The sequence below is a fragment of the Scleropages formosus genome, chromosome 9 (assembly GCF_900964775.1).
Source record: "Scleropages formosus chromosome 9, fSclFor1.1, whole genome shotgun sequence".
Taxonomy (NCBI): Eukaryota; Metazoa; Chordata; class Actinopteri; order Osteoglossiformes; family Osteoglossidae; genus Scleropages; species Scleropages formosus.
The window spans coordinates 27974241-27995341 of NC_041814.1; the positions used below are offsets into that span (position 1 = coordinate 27974241).

The window sequence follows — 21101 nt, forward strand, 5'->3', positions numbered from 1 at the left end:
TCTGCGCTGGCAGTGCCATTGGCTGCCACCCCGAAGGGCCCCGGAAGACCCTCGGTGGGAGTCACAGAGCGTAACCCCAGCAGTGCCGAGGGGCCACCCTGACCTTTACTCATCTGTTTGATAAAGGTCATCGTAAAGACCCCCTTGTGCTGGTCCTGGATGCTGCCGAGCTCTCCTTTGCTTACCTTTCCTTTCACTTTGCGCTGCCGCTTGTTCAAATCCAACGCGAGAAATGTCAGAAAAATACCAGCGCGATATGTTATTTACTGGTTGCTGCGATCTCACTTCACACACACCCCTGATCCACACTGACATTTTTCTAATACTTTACAGCGCTTTCAATTTCGGGTCATTTGAAGGAGGTTCGGCAGATTTGGCCTTTCTCAGGTGGGGTTTTTCTGCCATTTGGAGCAAATGTTTGCCTGTGTGTGTGTGTGTGTGTAGGTGGATGGATCAGCTCGGGGTGTATGGAACATTATGTACAGTATTCCTTATTGTAAGGACCATGTGCAGTCTGTGAGACGTGAGAGGAGACACGTAGGTTTGTGGCGCCAAACTGTTTCTCTGTGACTGAGCGTTCGGCATGTTGGATTTCAGTCAGATCTCAACGTATCGTTCGCCTTATTGGCGTATTGCAGCCCACGCTGTAAACCTCACTCATCTCGGTGTCCCAGAACCGATGGAGGCACATCCGTGATAAGGATGATGAACAGTCATGGACTCATGTGAAGCAAGGATGATGTCAGAGGGTGGTGGGTTACAGTTAGGGTTAGGGATGCGGTTAGGGATAAGGTTAGGATTGGGGTTAAGGATAAAGTTAAGTTAGGACTGGAGTTAGGGTTAGGGTTAGGTTTAGGGTTAAGGATATGGTTAAGGTTAGGATTAGGGTTAGGGTTAGAGGTAAGGTAAGGATTGGGGTTAGGGCTCCCTATCATTAATATGACACATGCATCAATATAAAAAGATTTTTGCTCCTGTCCTCATTTCATCCATGCGTTAACTCATCCATTCATTAAGCCGCCCGCTGTTTCATTTACTTATCTATTACTGCTGGTGACACATCATTCATCTCTTCCCGAGATGTCCCAGAGCATTTATGGAAGTGAAATATGAAGTGCGGTATGACGCAGAGAATGCCCAGGCCCTGTGTAAATTTAACACAGAACAGGAGTGTTTAACTGCCACTCAGGACATCCAAACTTTTCGCAGATGTGCAGGTGGCGGCCCTTGAGTTCTCATTTACCATCTCCATCAGGAGACCACGTTCAGGTTTCATAGCTGTAAGGCGTGAAGACGTGATTCTGACTGGGGACTCAGAACTGTTGCGTTCAGCAGAACGCCAGGTCCACACCTAACCCTACACAACGTCCCACACTGTGTCCCAGCTGACTTAACACAATGTCCCTGGTTGTAGCCCAACTCAAGACAATGTCCCAACTGATGGCTCATCCCCACACAATGTCCCACACAATGTCCTGACTGACAGCCCAACTAGGCTGGATGTCCTGCCTCCACGTTCTTCTTCTCCAGTTTATAGAGCATCCGTGGCCCTTGCCGCAGCTCATGATTTCTCCATGTGGAATCCCTCAGTGTGAATGGGGAAGCTGAGGACATTTTCCAGAGCAGATTCTATAGATGCCACGATGCATACTAATAAAAATATGTGCATTGTATATTCTAAAATCATTCTGTAAAAACGTGCATTCTGCCAGCAGTGCAATATGCTCTTGTTCATGCGTATTGTGTATGATATAGAGGTTAATTAATGGGACTTTTCAACGGAGATCGTAAATCCCGGAAGGGACACGTTTACTGTACCTTTGAATGAGACCTTTAGTCTAAATTACCTGCTAATGAATTATCCAGTTGTGAATCTCAGACGTGTGTAAAACTGCCAGTGTAGCGAAACCTGAAACCAAGAGGAGAACACAACTACTCGCCAGCAGCAGGTCTCGGCACCAGGACCTCATGGAGGTGAAGGGGGTGTTGGAGCACATGGGATGAAAGAATTCCCTTGTTCCCTTCCGACACACAGCATCACGTCAATGTGAGCCATCAGGGCTGGTTGGCAGCGCCCAGCTGTGGCTGAAGAATGCCTCTCGTCTGTAGGGCTTGCGAGTTCTCGTGTGCGGGCCAAGGTGGCTCAGGACTTCCACGCCACCGTAGGGCTTGGGTGTCACCTAGCATAAGAGCAGTCTCAGGGATGTAACCCAAGAGGGGCACGAATGATCGCAAAACAGCTCAGTAGCGCAACCACCTTCTGTTTTGCCTGTTCCATGGTCATTTTGCACAAGATCAGCTTTGTTTCGCTTTGACCTGGAATGATGGACTGGAGGACGTTCTGCATAGAGCACAACTGCTGCACATGCTGGTTCTGAAGCACAAACCAGGTGAATCTGGCGAGGAAGTTCCTAACTGGATGTCAGCAATGATCCTAGGCTGATCCCGCGTGAAGACTGGGCAACCAGAAAGAGGCCAAAGCTATGAGTCAATGTTGTGCCGCTTTTGACTGGTGCCTACTGTGTTTAATTCCAGCGCCCCGCTGGCTTCCGCAATGGCACATTCATGTCGGGGTGGAGGGTCACCTAATTCAGGCCGATGCGGTGCTACGTGTCCGTGTTCAGTTCTTTGTTTCATGCTGTGTCCCAAACCAGGATTTTGTCTGATGTGAAAAATCATGATAGTAATAAAATAATTTAAGGTGAGGCTATGGGGAGGAGGTGGTGTTGTATCCTGAATTTGAGGTTGAATCCCTGTTCCTGCTGTAGTACCCTTCAGCAAGATACATTTACTGTACATTTACATTTATATGTTTAGCAGATGCTTTTCTCCAAAGCGACTTCCAACGAGCTCTATGTAGTGTTATCAGCCCACACACCTTATTCACCGCGGTGACTTACACTGCTAGATACACTATTTACACCGGGTCACTCATCCATACATCAGTGGTACACACTCTCTCTATCACTCACGCACTATGGGTGAATCTGAACAGCATGTCTTTGGACTGTGGGAGGAAACCAGAGCACCCGAAGGAAACCTAGACACGATACAGTAAATATAACCCCCAGTAAAACCAGATAAATGTTTATATGCAGCGTAGCTCAGGATACCTACCATAATGATCAGCTTTGGCAGGCTTTGGAAACGGTATGATTCATCGAGAAACTATCAACTGTTTATAAATCCCTCATGAACAAGTGCATGTTTATATCACAACTAAGATTTCAAAATTCCTTGACGCTTCCTGCTCAGACCGAGCACGCTGACTAATGAAGTCATCTGCATTGGCGATGGAGCTCACTTCCTCGGCCAAATCTCGAGGGAGAGCCCCCGTCTAAGCTCCATAAGCCATGCCATTAATACGTCTCAGCTTGGTATTTGTTTGCAGACACGTCGCGTTTTCAATTAGTGAGCGCGAAGTGAGCCGCGGGGGCGGTCTTCCTCCGTCGAACACCACCGAGCCACGTAGTTTCCTCATTCCGACTCACTGCCAGCATCGAGGGCCACGCCATGGATGACCCTCAGTTGCCATTTGTTCTTGTGGGTTCTTTTGGGACTCATGGAATACATTTTCACGGGGATTCCGATGGCATCCATTCATAATCTGCCAGCGCTAGACGGATTATGAATTGATGCGACAGAGTTGATCTGGGGTAGAAGAATTCTGTTTGCCCATCCACTGGTAAAAGACTGGCATTTTGACCAGACAACACTGTTTTACATTTACTGTGTAACATCAGTTCTTATGGTTCACTGGTTCCTGTCCTTCGAGTTGAAGTTTGGTTCCTTGACCTTCAGTCCGCCTCCTTGTTCATTTAGGTCGTAGACTCACACACTCAGTGAAAATCTTAGCAGACGCTTCAAGACTCAAGGTTCAACAGGGACTGCTCTGTTCCGTCCATCATTGCTCTCCTTGGAAAAAAAAGAAAATCTGAGTACATATTTGGGAAAAAAGAAAACTGATGGATCCAGTCTTCATCATTTACTGGCTGAGATTTCTCCCATGACCCCGTGTAAGCGCAAGGCCGGGACATGGCCAACAGTCTCTCCACAGCCCTCTTACGTCACGCTTACCTTGGGACCCCTTGGTTGTGGACGGGCTACGTCAGCAAGCACCTGTAAACCTGTGCAAACCCCGATGTCGACAAGCACCCAGCATCTTCCGGGGCAGGTCTGTCATCACGTGAAACCATTTGAGCTGTCGCATCTTCTTGGTTGTGTGTGTGTGTGTGTGTGTGGGACCGATCGAGACCTTTGAGGAACATAATGCGGAAATTTACATATGCGGTAAACATCCGGAAAGTTCTTATCCAGCATGAAGCATGACAGCGGTGTGCTTTATTGCTGCGTACTTAGAAGGCAGCCCACATACTGCATGGTTTGACAAGCCGGCATGGGGGACCTGCTGGGGGTCCTGCTGCTGTCTTGAGCTGTCTGTCAAGCCTGCTGAGGAATGGACGGTGATGGATGCGCTCGCTGAATAATGGAGGGGTGTCCGTGGGGCGCCGCTGCCCCCCTGCGCTAACCTGCCTCATTAATCAAGTCCTTGGGGACCAACTGGGTCGCTGAGCACCTGCCTCTCCAGATCCACCCTGCAGGACTGATTAGAATGTGAAGCACCGTTCTTCCAGGTCTGGATTCATGGATGAGAGTTGTAGGTTCAGACCCCTCCCTGCTGTTGCACCCCCGAACCCGGCGTTCTAGCCAATTTGCTTTATGCTCTGATAGCTCTACGATGGACGTGCCATTCCATTAAGGTCCACGCGGTGTAAGGTATCTTGAACCTGCCATTGGAATGACGGGATATTATGGTAGCCTAGGAAAGGTCAAAGTTGCGGCCACGGAAGCAGATAGATGCAGGCTAAGCTGATAAACCCTCACTGATAGCCGGACAAAGCTCCTCTGCAGAGGATTAGGAAACTGAGGCCATTTGCCTGCCATACCTGTCTGGTCACTAGCAGAAGATTTGAAACAAGATGGAACTGTATGACAATGCAGCAAGGAACGTCACTCGGGTAGGGGATACATTCCCTTCGCCCCTTTTTCTGACCCTCTTTGTTTAAGACTTGCATTTGATCTTTGAGGTGGTGCAGTGGATTTGACTAGGTCTTGCTCTCTAGTGGGTCTGCAGTTTGAGTCCTGCTTGGGGTGCCTTGTGACGGGTTGGTGTCCTGTCCTGGGTATGTCCCCTCCCCCTCCAGCCTTACACCCCGTGTTGTCAGGTTAAGCTGTGGCTCACTGTGACCCCATATGGGACGAGCGGTTCCAGGCGACGTGTGATGCTTTTCTGATGAATAAAAAGTTGTGCGGCTGAGGTTTTCTCAGTCCGTGTGCCGTTGAGGTTCATGCATTTGTTTTTGTCCTCTCCAGAGGACACGTGTTTTTTCAGTATATCTCCCAAACTGTGCATCTTACAGCGCTGAGCCCTACTGCACCTTACAGAGGATATTCTCCACTTCAAGATGATGCCAAATGACTGGGGGGTCAGGCCTGGTCAACTTCTTTGAGATCTTATAAATTAATTGCCTTTTTTTTTTTTTTTTTCCTGAGCCTCAGAAGAACAACAGATTAAGGTTTTTAGTCTCGGGAATTTTATGGAAAATATATAATTCTATGTGATGTGGATGAGCATTCAAGATTAGAGGGCTTGTGTGCGAGTTGCGATAATCTATTCCATAGGCACTCGCAGTGTTTTTTTGACCTGATGTTGTATCTTCCGCCCCGGTGCCTCCCAGAAGCCCGGCTCTCACTCCTGCTGGGCTGCTCCTCCTCTGAAGTAACAGTCGGCTCCGCGTGGCGCAAATGGCGTGCGGTGGATCGGTGTCATCTGGGGACAGAGCGTCGGGCAGGAGTCTGAGCCCATATATCGCTTTGAGCTCCAGGCCTCTCGCACTTCGGAGGGCAGCACCTCTGTCATGAGGCCAAAGGTCACATGGGCTGTATAATTTCTCATCAGGCGATCCAGACCCCCTTTCCCTCCCTCTCGTGTCGACGTTACAGTGCACCGTGATGCGATTAAGCCCCGGCTCAATATTTTGTCTCCATTATCTTCTAATTGTTTGCGTCCCAAATGCATCGTAGGTTCTCGTGATGTTTCTTCTGAAAGCCTCTTTGCGGTGCGGGAATGTGGTTTTATTTCCTATTTTGCTGATTCCACCATCAAGCTCAGTATTACACAACAGTGTACACTACGCTGCACCGCACACAGTTGACTTAGTACTAGACTTTTTCTACAACAGATCTTTGTATTTCACTCATTTATACACTTGTATACTTAAAGGTTCACCATGAGTTCAACAACAGTTTATCAATAGTGATGTAAACCAGCACCTGTTTGGTTGGTTCCTTAACCACCCTGACACCACTGACGCTGTTACTCCTATCGATGGTTAGTAGGGCTTTACTTTCAGTGAGTTGGCCATTGAGCTCACGGTTATCAATGCACAGTGATTCTTCTCGCGTTATTGCTTTGAGAGAGTCGCGATGCTGCCGGGGACAAGCGGGGTCTCGTCATCCCTCATGTGGAATTGAATCTTAGAGCGACTGCGCGCTCGCCGTCATTACGATCCTGTCGGGCCCGGCGTCCGCAGTCCTCCGTTGCTCGTTCGGTTGCATTCCGGCGCCTGAGGAAGAACCTGCAGATTGTCACGATAACTACTTCTCACCTTGAGTTACACGCAGAGCTTCACGGTGCACTCTTTAAATACCGATGCACTGGAGCGGAATACCGAGGTGTGATGTTTTGCAGTCCAAAGTATCATCCCTTGAATGAACAAAAGAGTTCTTGTATTAATAATCATTATTTATCTGGCACCTTTGTCCTAGCTGGGTCTGCACATTAAACAAGTTACAGTGATGTACCCATTTATAGAGCTGGGCCAATTTTACCGTGTCAGTTAAGCACGCTCATCAAGGGCACTACAGCAGGAGGCGGCCTTGAACTTGAACTCTTTGTGTTCAGAACAAGAGCTCTATTCCGTTCCCTGCTAACCCAAGCCGATTCTTTTTAAAGAGAAACGCCTGTGTATAGCGAGGGCTGCAGGTAGCATGGTGCTTCAAGATATGCACTTACAACCAGAAGGTTATGGGTTTAAGCCCTAGGATGGGTCCTTTTGTTACACCATTCATGTGGATGTTACTTTGACATGCACCACCTACCTAAAGATTGTTGCAGACCACGTACACCCCTTCACGGCACTGGTATTTCCTGACGGCAGTGGCCCTGCCACACTGGAAAAATTGTTCAGGAATGGTTTGAGGAACATGACAAAGAGTTCAAGGCGTTGACTTGGCCTCCAAATTCCCCAGATCTCAATCCGATGGAACATCTGTGGGATGTGCTGGAGAAACATGTCCGATTCATGGAGGCCCCACCTCGCAACTTACAGGACTTAAAGGATCTGCTGCTAACGTCTTGGTGCCAGATACCAGAGGACACCTTCAGAGGTCTTGTGGAGTCCGTATCTGGAGGGGTCAGAGCTTTTTTGGCAGCAGGAGTGGGACCTACACAATATCAGTCAGACGGTTTTAATGTATTGGCTGATTGGTGTAGGTGGGGTAATAGTTAGTGGTACTGCCTGGAAATCAAAGGACTCAGGTTCAAATCCCTGCCCCTGTGGTAGAACCCTTGACCAAGGTAGCTTCTAGAAATGGATGCAGTAAAAATTACACTGCTGTACAAGAAGGTAAACGGCTGCAGGAACCTCAGTATACAAAGCAAACGTGTTAGTTGCCTCGCAGCATGATGTCAGCCAAATGAATAACCAACATATTTCAGTGAAATAAACAAGTTTTAAAGCTTCACTTTGCATAGCAGTTTTGAGAAAGCATTGAACTGTTGAGAGAAACGTGTTTTGACTGAAGTTCCAGCAGCTCCAGTGATCTGAGGCGCAGAGCGAAACACTTCCCAACACTGCAGCTGTCAGCAGCGGATAGAAAAAAGCCGAGACACACCGGCGCGTACGTAACTGTGTGGAATGGAGGAGCAGACACATTGTGCCCTGTCAGAGTTGTTTTTGAACATTTATGTCTGCTGGGCGTTTCACTTTGAAACAACCGGGATGAAGGAGAGAACGTCCCCCGCCCACGTTTCAAAGTACCAGGTGGCAGGTGCGCTTTGGAACTAAATTAAGGGAGAGTCTTTTTTTTTTCTGCCCGAGGGGAATCGCCAGGTCGCCCACGCACCCGAGAACAACCCGGCGGTTGGTGTGGCTCAGCTGATTGGCATCTGGCCCCAAGGCAGAAGTGCTGCCGACCAATCCCTTTGGAGGATCTATGAAACCGGCCTCCCATTTGCCATTGACCCACCAAACGTTGGCTTACAATGTAGAATCTCATTGGTCGCTTCATGTGTCCCGCAGACAGATACCGTATGCTGATTGGGTAATGCGAAGCTTTATAATTTTAAGTTAAATGCAAACAAAAACAAAACCATTTCTAACAAAATTGAACATAAATAAATAAATAAATAAATAAACAAGCGGCACAGTGCTTGGGTGGTGCGAGAGGACGTGGGTTCGATCCCTGCTCAATCTGTGTAGAGTTTCCATGTTCTCCCTGTGTCTGCGTGGGTTTCTTCCGGGTCTCTGGTTTCCTCCCACACTCAAAAGACACGCTGTTCAGGTTCCCCTATTGTGTGTGTGTGTGTGTGTGTGTGTGTGTGTGTGTGTGTTCCACTGATGTATGGATGAGTGACCCAGTGTAAGTAGTGTGTCTAGTAGTGTAAGTCACTGCGGTGAATAAGGTGTGTGGGCTGATAACATTACATAGAGTTCATTGGAAGTTGCTTTGGACAAAAGCATCTGCTAAATAAATAAATGTATGGTAAAATTCAGCAGTGGACAAAACATCTGACCCCAATGCGGAAGCATCGTCCGTCAGATCCCTACAAGGGAACAGGCCTCATTTGACTTTCACCCCCAGGCACTGTCTCAGATGGTAAAAACTCGAAAGATGCATAGATGGTCTCTCCATGGGCCTTTTAGTGGGATACTGAGCTTTGACTGGTTCATGCAAAACTTATTTTTGTTTTTTTTTTTTTTAACTTTATTAATTTAAACCCAGAAGAAAAGAGATGTCAATTTCTAATAAAATAGAGAACTAAATATGTTTCCTGAGTTGTCAAATTCAGCTTAGTTGACTAAAGAGCTGATTGGCTCCTGGATCAAATGTGGAGGTTCTGATGACCAATCGCTTCGCAGGACATCAGAACTAGGCCTCCCGTTCACTGTTGGCCTCCAGGCATTGACGCAGATGGTGTGAGTTCATTGGTTTCTCTGTGAGTCCTGGTGTTGGATACCGAGCATTATTGGTTCATGCAAAACCTTTTTCTACGGATTAACCAATCAGTGCTGGGTCTCTGACATCAGGAAATATGGAGAGACCATTGAACTTGCACCGTGGGAGATGGAGATGGAGATGGAGATGGCTACTCGGTTACGTCAGTGTTGAAAGGTCACTGAAAACTTGTTCGGTGTTCAAACACACTGAGGGGTTTTAGTCCAACTTTTTGGCTCCGTTTCACCTTCAGATGCAGCGACACACTGAATTCCATTCACTTTTCCAATCTGAAAATGAAACGATCCGCCGCACAAATGTTTTTCTGTGCTCGCTGGTTTGGACACACGAGACGCATGTAGGGGAGCAATATTTTCCATAATAAGTTCCAATATTGTGGAGGAATCCTCGACAAAAGAGTCTAGGTTTGAAGAGCATGTGAGGAATGGGGGAGGGGAGAGAGAGAAAGCGTCCGCAGGGACGCCGCCAAACAATCATGAATGATTTAATTGTACACACGCCACTTCCTAATGAGTTGATTTAAATTCCCCGCAGCGAGAGCGAACCGGGAGAAAGGGCCCAGGTGGCACATAGAGAGAAGACGGCCGATGAGCGTTTATAAATCCATTCTCAGGGATTATTTGTTTTGTTGTTTTTTTCACCGTTACCTATTGAGACAGTAGGCCTCAGAGTTACACCCATCCATCTCCTGGCAATGAAACCATTTTCACCTCTTTCGTGAACTTGTGTACACTGCCCGTCTACCCTATTTTCCCTACCTCCCTCAGGGCCGGACTTGTTATAGCATCCATCTCAGTTTTATCTCCAGCTCATCACTGAGCACAAAAAAACCCCAGACTCTGGTCAACTAGATAGGATCAGCACGTGAAGGATGCTTTGGTTTTACTCTCCGAGGATAAATTAACCACGCAAACGTATGGATTGCCCTGCAACTTTTTTCACTGTGTTACCCTTTGTTTCTACACACATTTATGCGTCAGCATTTTGAGGTTGAGGTGGGGATTGGGGTTTGTGGAGGATTGGATGTTGGCCTAGAAAGCACCCTTGGACTTTTTTCTTTTACATATAGGGCAAAAGCACGACCTGTATTTTATAATCTATGCCAAGTATATATATATATGTATACATATATATATAATATATGGGTCTGGGGTTCGAGTCCCGCTTGGGGTGCCTTGCGGCGGACTGGCGTCCCGTCCTGGGTGTGTCCCCTTCCCCCTCTGGCCTTACGCCCTGTGTTGCCGGGTAGGCTCCGGTTCCCCGTGACCCCGTAAGGGACAAGCGGTTCTGAAAATGTGTGTGTGTGTGTATAATATATATGCTTCCTTTTCTCATATACTAAGGCATGGAGTTTATTCATCATATGATAACAGCATGAATTTTATTTCTTTTAATCCCAAATTTAATACTGACTGAAATATTTTTTTTCTAGGATTTTAATGCTGGCCTGGCTAGAAATGTTTATTATCCTCAATCTCTAGACATTATGATGTTGTCATCCGTTGATATGGGAGTGGCAGACCATGGCCGATTCATTTGGTGAAGTCAAGAAACAGTAATCGGTCCGTTTTTTTTTTCCCAGGACAAGAGGAATGCATGGTTTCCATTGACTGGGAAAGCTAGGAGAAAAATATGTAGAGGAACAGTTCTGGAACATAGCACTGCTGTAGGTGTCTTAGTGCTTATTTCCATTGCCCTTCAGGCAGAGGAACTGGGCTCAAACATCATTCCTGCTTCATATATATTTTCATATCCCTTCATATATAAATCATTGTAAACAGCATACAAACCTAATGTTCTAAGTTGCTTTGGAGAAAATATCAGTTAAATGAATCAGTTTTAGCTCATTAGTAGTGTGCTCTGAATAAGACCAAATAAAAATTTCCTGGGAACCCTAGGAGATCTGGTACAAGTGTCCCTCACCTGGTTTGCTGACCACATCTGCTTTCCACTAGAGTGTCCAGCCTTTAACAGTGGAAGGTGATACCAGGAGATCCTGCTAGCAAACAGGTTACATTTCTTGTGGGTGCAGGTAAGCTGCATTCATATCTGTTCCTGTGATTCCGAGCTTGACGCGAAGCGTTAGTTCACCTCAGAGGAACGATAATCTTGACTCGCTGGTAGGTCTGCAAACAGTGTGTGGTCCTGGGGAGTTGCTTGTTTTCATTCCGCCTCTGCTGTAAATTACCCTGGAAATCAATCAGCCTCTCAGTTCGATGACCATGTATTTATTTATGCTCCTTGAGCGAGTCAGATGTAAATAAAATCCACAAATCCGTTAGACTGCAGTCCCAAATCCTCCACAGGTACAATTCTAGAGCTGCGAAGAGCTCTTTCAGGAACGTCTCAGACTCATCTAAACCTGCGTGTGTTATGCGACCATGAAAAACACAGCCTGTGTTTCATTTGAGGAAAAGCCCAATTTTCGGCCCTACAAGGAGCCCCGATGTCTGCCATAATCTGATCAGAAGACGTAAATTCCAAGACAAGTAATCTCAGCAGCAAATGGAAAGCAAAGGATAACGGTGTAATCCCACAACTTGATTTAATTTTTCCCAAAAATATGGTTTAATCACATAGTCTATACACGATGTACTTGTGTGTTATTTGACTTGCGATGCCGAGGAGCTGTGCGCAAGAGAAGGAGGTGCATTGCATTGTGGGAACAGTGTACCCACGCTCTCAACTGCGCTGTGGCACTCAACTGATTTGCTTGCAAACTCACGTTTGTTTCAAATCACCACGCCCAAGTTTGTGTTTGCATTCTCTGTTTTGTGCTGTTGTGCTTTTGTTGTCTTATTATTCATTCCTTTAAATGTGACATACAGCCTTTGTCTTCCTCAAGCCAATCCACACACTTTAACGCAGTTAAATTTACATTATAAAATCATTTTAAATTTAATTCATATAAAATATTGTTGCTGTTATGTATTGTATTTTAATGTGTTAAACAGCCTTTTTCGTATGATTTCAGCTTTCGCTTTTGGGGTGAACTTAGGTTGGGATGACTTGAAATTTTTCTCCCTGAGAAAAAATGACAAGTAATTCTGTTATCCAGCTTTTTGTTATTTTATCCCTTTTTATAATAGAATTAGGACCATATGATGGGGGATCAAGTGTTTGTTCATTTCTCTAATGTATTTTAAAATAGTGAGGGAACTGAGCATCTCCCCAAATGGCCATCATGGCACCTGGCACGATGAGACGGCAGTCAGTTAGTGTGACCCTTGAGGCGGAGGGTAATTTGCAAATTCGTGAGGACTTGGAGTTGTGGAGCCGACGATTTTGGGGAAAGGGGGCAGACTGGTGGTTTCCTACTCCGTTCAGATGGATTGCCAGATCTCTGAAGCTGGACATGCAAAATGAATATTTATCACACTTAGAAGGCATCAGGGTCGAGCGGCAGTGTATTTTTTTACCCACGGACTGTACGTAGTCTCCTGCGAAGCACTCACCTCCGGCAAGCAATGCCGATTCATACAGGGTCCCAAGAGGACCAGCCCACCATCCTTAATGCATGCTGCAAACTTCTGTGGTTCAGCAGAATTGAATTAGGTCTTAATGAGAGCTGTAAAGCTGCTCCACTGCTACCTAGAAGCTGAAGAGCCCATGATGTACTATGCTCTGTAACAGTCTTTGAGAGAGTAAAGTGTTTCCCCTTGACATCCTAGGGTGGTGCTGAACAGCAAGGATTCAGGCAGCATGTCTCTTAAATTCCTTTGTTGCGGGTCAAGGTGGTATGAACGCAGCAAAGCTCCCGTCTTCTGTTTTTTGATGGATGGAGACTGTCTGATTGGTCCGATTGGCCGAGTTTATTCTCTTGCCTTGGAAAACGAAATAAAGTGGCCTGAACTATTGTTTTCGGTTCAGTGTGACTGGAGTCGTGTGGCTCATTCAGTCAAATCCCAAACTAAATTGAGTTACTGAGCGATATGAACCCTCCTGTGTTTGATGTTCTCTGTGTCAAATGTGTCTCAAGGAGCATCAGCTGTGTCAAAATTGCTTGTAGATGCATAGGGGGTGCGGTGGCGCGGTAGTGCGGGGGTGCGGTGGCTTTGGCCTGTGCCCGCTATGTGGCAGGTCTGGAGTTCAAGTCCTACTTAGGATGCCTTGCGGCAGGCTGGTATTCCATCCAGGGTGTGTCCCCTCCCCCTTTGGCCTTGCATCCTGTGCTGCCAGGTAGGTTCCGGGTCACTGCAAACCCCCTTGGGACAATCGGTCGTAGATGTCGGCTGCATCTGTACTTGATCATAAGTTACTTATTTTTTTTAAATTCTTTTTTCACGAACCGGGGTTGAGAAATAGACATTGCTGAGCAGTATGTTATCCCACAGTTACTTCAATTTAGGTGGTACCATGTGAAACAGGAAGGGGTGGAGCCTACTGTAAGCACCAGGTCGATGGGCTTGGACCCACTGACTTTGGGTGTTCGTGTCCTTCTTCACCAAGGTGCTGTTTCTCAGTTCAACTTCCTGTTTTTGTTAAGGGTGGGGGTGGAGCCCACCAGAGCAGTGAGCCTGCAGGTGTGGCCTCTGGCAAAGTGGGTGGAGCCTGAAGGGGGCGTGTCCAGCAGATGGGGGAAGCAGACCCCGGCGCTGTGGGAGGTCTGACGGGGAGGTGCTTTCTTCATCATTAGCGACGGGACACACACACTGGCTCACCTTGCCAAACACGTTTCACGGAGGATGAGTTATGGAGTAATTACATGAGATAGACTGCGAGGCAGTGAGTAACAGAGTGTGTGTGTCTCTGAGTGTGATATTAATATATGTGTAGGTTTGCATATTTAATTTATAGGCAAAACAACACCTGACAAGCTGTTATGTGACTGCTTTAGTCAAAGAATCTGTGCTCCTCTGTGTGTGTGTGTATGTGTGTGTGTGTGCATGTATCTGTGCATGCTCATCTAAAAACTCTCGAAAACAAACTCTGTGCCAAAAAAAAAGTCTGTTTTTCAAAAGTGGCCACATAAATGAAAACAAGAATGCTAAAAACTGCAAATCATTTAATTATTCACTTTAACATTTACCAGTAATTTTGAGGTGGGGTTATAAATAATTTATTTGCTTTAAAGTGACAGTAAACACGAAAATCCCCCAGTGACAGAAAGCGTGGGTGTCGTGATGAGGGAATATGTATCTTTTCCCGTCGGTCAGTGTATCAGAACATGGGTCTCAGAGTGTGTGTGTCTGTGTCGGTATTTGCATACACATTTGTGAATTTTGCATGTGTGTGTTCTCATCTGTGAGTGTGACATTGTGTTTACGGGCACGTGTGTGTAATCTGTACGTGACAGTAGACGTGTGGTATTGCGCACGCACGGGTGGGTACATGTCTGCGTCTCCAGGCTCCTGGTTTGTGTTCAACCTTTACCACTTTATAACTTTCCTGAAATGAACCGAGCGATTGCCTGATCGCCATGGCAACATTGCATCAGCAACGGTCACGCCATGCTCACATTTGCCCTCTTGCGTGAGTGACAGGTTTCAGTCAGTCTGTTCCCCAGCGGGACTCCCCGCTACTCATGTGTTTCACAGCTGGATGTAGTGCTGAAGGACTCTGCCAGAGAGCCCATCAGGACATGTTGGAGGCCACAGGGGGTGTTTCAAACCGTTACTCCCATTTACACCGGTAGCAAGTGCAAACTGGTCCGTCGCGAAGGTGCACTTTGTGGGGTTGTACAATTCTCTCTCTCGCCAAGCCCCTCCTTCCTGCGGACCACCTTTGTGGACCTTTGAGAATCCGGTGAGGGAATGAAAAAGGTGACGTCAGATGCCCATCAGGGGGAGCGGCAGCTGAAGATAGGAGGGTCAGGACGGCGTACAGCCGGCCTGCAGCATCCCCCTGCTTCACCAACTCTCGTTCCTCTGCATTTCCCCAAGAAGCAGACTGTCCTCTAATAGGCTGTCAGAAATTAATTAGAGGGATAATTCAGGCGTGTCGTAGCTCGCGGAGGGCAGTCCAGCTTGCTCGACCCCGTCCCCGGCACGGTCGAAGTCGCCGAGTTATTTGATACCGTCGAAAGAGTGCCGCGCTGGGATTTGCATTCTGCTTTCTGTCTGGCTCTGTTTGCATTGTGTGTCCTGGCGATGCACTGTAATTAACTTGTCTGCCTTCGAACCCTTGCTGGCACCGCGGTCGTTCCGGTCATGTGGCACTGAGCTCCGAGATCCTCATGCATCTAGCAGTGAACGGAATGGGATGTGAAGCGGATGAGTCTCCATGCATCGTGGACCTATTCGTTTAGCCGGAGGAACTTCCGACATACCCCCGCAAACATGCTTCCGGATCGTCACGCTCGATGAGCGCGGTAAAACTCCCAGACCTGCGTGCGCTGGTGGAATCGTCGAGAGGCACTCGCATCCGCGGCCCTCAGCCGCTGCTCAGGCGTGCAAACTCACACACATTAGCATCCGAGATCAGCGCCTTAAATAAAGCGTGGCCCTCGAATGAACGCGTTTTGCACGCCACCTAAATCTGGCTCGGTGAACCCGCCAACACATGCATATCCAAATAACAATTACGATGAGGAGCAACACAACAAGATCCAAAGTTACATTTCATGCAAGAAGCGCGTAGAGACTCCTGCACGCGCAGTCGCGCTCTGTTCATTTATGGATTCGGCACATGCATCACTGAGATTCGTGGCTTTGAAGAAACCCCTCCGCGGCCCCGCATAAATAGCATGATTAATCAGAAAGTCATTAGCACAGTCTGTCTGTGCTCTCAGTTTTTCCTGCAGCAGGTGGCATAGTAGTTAAGGGAACCGAGTGAATGTGCAAGAAGTCCCCTTCCTTTGTGCAGCGGAACGCTTTTACCGAAGAAATTAGAAATTGGTGCAGCGCGAAAGGCGAATCCATGGGAGCTGAGCAGCACAGTTGTGATGGACCTTCATTATGTACATTAATTTTACACGCTGGTGTAAAATATCGGTCGCAGTTTTATCTTTTTTTGCACAAAAAATATGCTGCGAAGTTTAGGTCCGGCAAGTTTTCCACCGGTCCATTATCTGCCATGCTGGTTAAAGAAAGAGGGAGGCGGAGTGAAGGATGGGGTGAGGATCTGAGTGAGGGCTGGAGAGAGGGATAAAGTGCGGTGCAAAGCCAGGGACAGAACAAGAGACAGAGCGAGGGACAGAGTGAGGCACAAAGCGCTGGTGCTCTGGGTGAAATGATTGTCGTTGGGTAATCACCGCGCACAATAACTCCTGATCACCTGGGAAAATTGTTCCGTACGCTTCTCTCCATCTGCAGTCATTAGACCTCCTTTCAGAGCCTTTTAATGGCTCTGAGCTGCCGGCGTGGTGTGTTCCCGCTACCGAGTCGACCGGTGACCCGGGCCGGCGATGCCGGGGCTGAAGGTTCGATCCGGGCTTCAACGCAGCCAAGCTCATGCGGTTTGGGAAAACTCATTTGTTTCACTTGACAGGAACGTAGTATCTATGGTAAACTCAAGGCAGCCTAAGCTATTTGCCTAGTTTCGTACATGAATATCCTCACAATTACCATATTTCCAAATACGTAACATAAGTTCTGTAGTGCCGCTGTGTCACGTGGATGGACTCACGTCTCGGGCGCCCTCAACGGGATCAAACCGCATCCTGAACCTAATCCACTGAGGTCTGCGAGGAACTTCTTTCTCAGGGAGGTCTAAGGGGCAAAGTGCAATGCGCTGATTTCAAACCATCTCTCTTAAACTTAAGTGCATATTTAAATTCAATTGCATTTTTCTTAGGGTCGAGTTCGGTGGAAATATTGCACTTGCTTTTACTCAAAGGTTCAGGCTGGACATCATTTGAATTGCAAATGGAGCCTTTGTTCTATGTTCACTGGACAGAGAGGTGAGGGCGAGGGGAAAGGTATAACGCCCTTGTAAAAAGCATGTTTTCATTGGGGCTCTGTCGTTGCATTTCAGCCGAAGCGTAATTTTGAAATTATGACATAATTATGACATTTTGCCAACTACAAAATCAGTTAAATGGATGGGTAATGCATGGGCTTCAGCCCGGCTGTCATTTTTATGTTTTATAATGAAACATAAACAGCAAAAAGTGTTCGGAACAGACAAATAAACATAATTAGAACATTGTGCCATATAAAAATTACATTGACTTTTCTTTATCTCGCTGATGCAACCTTGTCTTCGGTCTCCATGTGGGGCATTAAACAGCCTTCCTCAGTTATACACCATATTTATGACTTACCGTACATGGACTTTATGGCTTACACTCTTCGAGATGAGTCTCACGTGCCCCGAAAACAAAACTTTATGTGTCTCCTCAGGGCTCCATCCATGGTAGGGTACATGAGCCTCTGAAGGGCATCCTGGATGAGAACCTCTGGTTTTTAACAGCCAGATACTGGCGGTGGCAGTAATATTACATTTTTTATTATTCCCTTAATAAACCTGAAATGCAAGATTTAATTTGCAGTGAGGTCGGAGGTGAAGACGGTCAAGGAAAGATGGTCATTAAATGATGGAGTGTCACCGCCTAGAGATACAGAGTGAGTTACAAAGTCAGCAACTGAAGGTTTAGGTCTGTATTAAGCTGTTTCATGAGGTGAACCTGTGTGTGTGTGTGTGTGTGTGGGGGTGGGTTTTATCTCAGGTAAGGAAACTCAATGCACCATAGAGGCACTGAATAACAACCACTTGAACTCCTCAGCTTTCTGCAGTTGTGATTTGGTTGGGTGTGTTCTGCCATGCTGCTGTTATCATTACAATCTCCAGGTGCTTGGATGATTACTGTAGTAAATTAGTGAGTAAACGTGGAAATAATGCTCTCAGTCCAAAGACACTTTTTTTTTTTCAAGGACCCACACCACAAGCCAGCCTTACGCACGCCAGACAGGCACTCACCCCCTTATAGCCCTCGAAAGGGCCCCTGCGGCTCGCTGGAGATATGACCGAAAGACTACTTTTCAACATATGTCGCCAAGCAAGTACATCGACACACACAGGGTTCAAAACTCAATTCATCTCATACTCTAAAGGAGAACCTGCGCATCTTGCTTGGCCCCATGACGGTTGCACAGCTATTTCACATTTCCCACAATTCCTGGTTTCACGACTATTTACAGTAAACATCTGTTCCCACTCGAGGGGGATGCCTTTCTGTGATGCGCATTCCTACGATATATTAATTTTTTAACGTGTCACAAGTAATGGCAGCCACTATCCGTTGCCTTTTATTTCACAACACACACCTTTAAATGAGTATTATAAGAAACAAAGAGCTTGTTGTGTTTTCGCTGTGTGCCGGAGATTTCCGGAATTTATTTGTTTTCTTTGGACCAGTGTTTCCACCGCGCACGGGTCCGTTGAGAACTGCGTTCGACTAATCAAGCGGCTTCCCGTTTGAAGTGGAGGGAACGGCGCTATCGGGATGAACCTGCTGTGGAAACGCGTCAGTAAATCCTCTTTTTTTAGCCGGTAATTCCACGCCCGCTCTCAACCTCTGGCTTTTAATCCTCTTTCTCATGCAACTCAGAGCGATCGACCCCCCCCTCCCCCCTTTCTTTTCATCAACAACCTCCAATCCGGTGATGTCCACATGAAACAATCGAGAAAATGCACGACGGGGCCTTGTTTCGGCCCCTCGTCCGCCGTTTTCGCTCAGTTTGCCGAGATAATCCTCCATTAAGTGGGTCAGTGCTGTGAGGCGAGTGGGTGAGCGGTCCTGTCTGCCGCCTGTCAGCTGCGGCTCGCCGGAGATATGACCGAAAGACCACTTTTCAATGTATGTTGCCAAACAAGTACATCAACACACAAAGGGTTCAAAGCTCAATTCATCTCGTACTCTAAAGGAGAACCTGCGCATCTTGCTTGTCCCCAACCTGATTTCTTTGCCAAGACAGTTGCTACCTAAGAACGGATTTAAATTTATTTATTTAGCGGATGCTTTTCTCCAAAGCGACTTCCGATGAGCTCGATGTAGTGTTACCAGCCCACACACCTTATTCACCACAGTGACTTACACTGCTAGACACACTACTTACACTGGAACAAACTCACTATGGGGGAACCTGAACAGCATGTCTTTGGACTGTGGGAGGAAACCAGAGCACCTGGAGGAGACCCGGACAGAGAGGACATGCAAACTCCACACAGACTGAGTAGGGACTGAACCCACATCCTCTCACACCACCCAAGCACTGTGAGACAGCTGCACTACTCACCCCAGATTCAATAAGCTGAGTATTTTAAAACATCAGATAACAGTTAAATTGTTTTTCTTTCAACATCCACTTTTTACAGGTCAGTAATGCATGGGAGGTGCAACAATAAGGCTAAAACCTCTTAATGCAATGTGTCACTGCAAAGCATGCTGGGAAGGCAGCCACTGCAGCCATTACATCCCATGCTAATTTCCCTTCCCAGAATGCAATGTAAGAGAGGTGATTCACGATTATGTACGCCCATATGTTGGGGCCATTCTCTGGAGAACATCTGTTACATTTACATAAATTATTTTCTCCAAAATGACATAACATTAAACTCTTTACAGTGATTTATTCATTTGTACAGTTGGGTAGTTTTTACTGTATTGATTTAGAGTAAACACCATGCTCAAAGGCGCTACAGCAGGAGGCGGGCTTCGAGCCAAACCTTTCCAAACGCAAGAGAGAAGCTCTAACCACAACGCCCCCTGCTGCTCCATTTCGTTCGCATGGAACGTTTCCGTCGTTTCTCCCGGAGCTGCTCTGCTCGTCACTAAATTATTCCACCAGCAGAAAAGTGGCATCAGTGGCGGGAAAAGGCGAATCCTATCTTTAGATCCATGCCGCCGCCGCCGCCAAAGCATCCGTTTGTGCTCGTAAATACGGGCGACCGCAAGGTGCAGCTTTGCCTTTCGTCAGTATGCATTTACACCTTTATTTATTTATTTGAGGGCGCGCACTGCGCCGCCGCCGCCGCAAAACGCCTTCCAGCAGAGTGTGAAATTGAAATGGTTCCCAGCGGCAGCCGAGAAGGGGGCCCTCCAGATTGAACGGGGGGTCTCCAGGCAGGATGCCGAGACGTGTCGCGGGGTGGGTCAAGTCTGCTCCTGTTTTGACCGTGCTCCTGCATACGTTACCGTGCACACCTACACAGGGGTTTTACTTCCGTGTGTCTCTTTAAAAAGCCCGTGGTGGATGAACACCGTCAGCGTTCTGTTTCTGTCACTAGATACTGGATTAGATGGTCGTCGGTAACAGAGAATCTGTCGCTCCTCCGGCGCGCAGGGCGAGCGCAAAGGATCCGTGTTCCGCGAACAAAGTGTGAGGAAAACGTTCTCACGGACCAGACTTCGGTGAGATCCAAACCCATCTGTGAAGCACAGGCCTATGAAGCAGGTGCAGGTGCACCGGCGTCGCCCCTCAACATACTAGAGGGCAGTTTGTTTGGGAAGTTTTGGAGCAAGTGCATGGAAGGGTGGTAATAATGGGACTTAGAGGTAGAGGCATCAGTGGCAGGTGGGGAACACGACAGCTGTGGAGGTCGGACCGCTGCAGGATGTTCAGCTGTCGACCACGACTGACCGGATTTGATAATTTTCTACGTCTGCCCATCGTCAATAACCACCCTATGCAGGGTCACAACGGTTCAGAGTCTATCCTAGAAGTGTTGGGCGTGAGGCATGGTACTCCCAGGGTCAATGCCAGTCCATTACAGGGCAGTAACACACACACACACACACTCATTAAGGACAATTTACATTTACATTTACATTCACTCATTTATCAGACACTTTTCTTCAAAGTGACGTACATCTCATGGAAAATACAATGTGTTCATTACATTAGGAGAAAGAGACCCTT

At 47.2% G+C, this 21101-nt stretch overlaps 1 protein-coding gene across 2 annotated transcripts in view; it reads left to right on the top strand.

Annotated features, from left to right (window-relative positions):
- LOC108937053 (disks large-associated protein 1-like) overlaps window positions 1-21101 on the top strand; it is a 141752-nt gene that overhangs the window by 28636 nt on the left and 92015 nt on the right. The gene's annotated exons all lie outside the window — the stretch shown is intronic.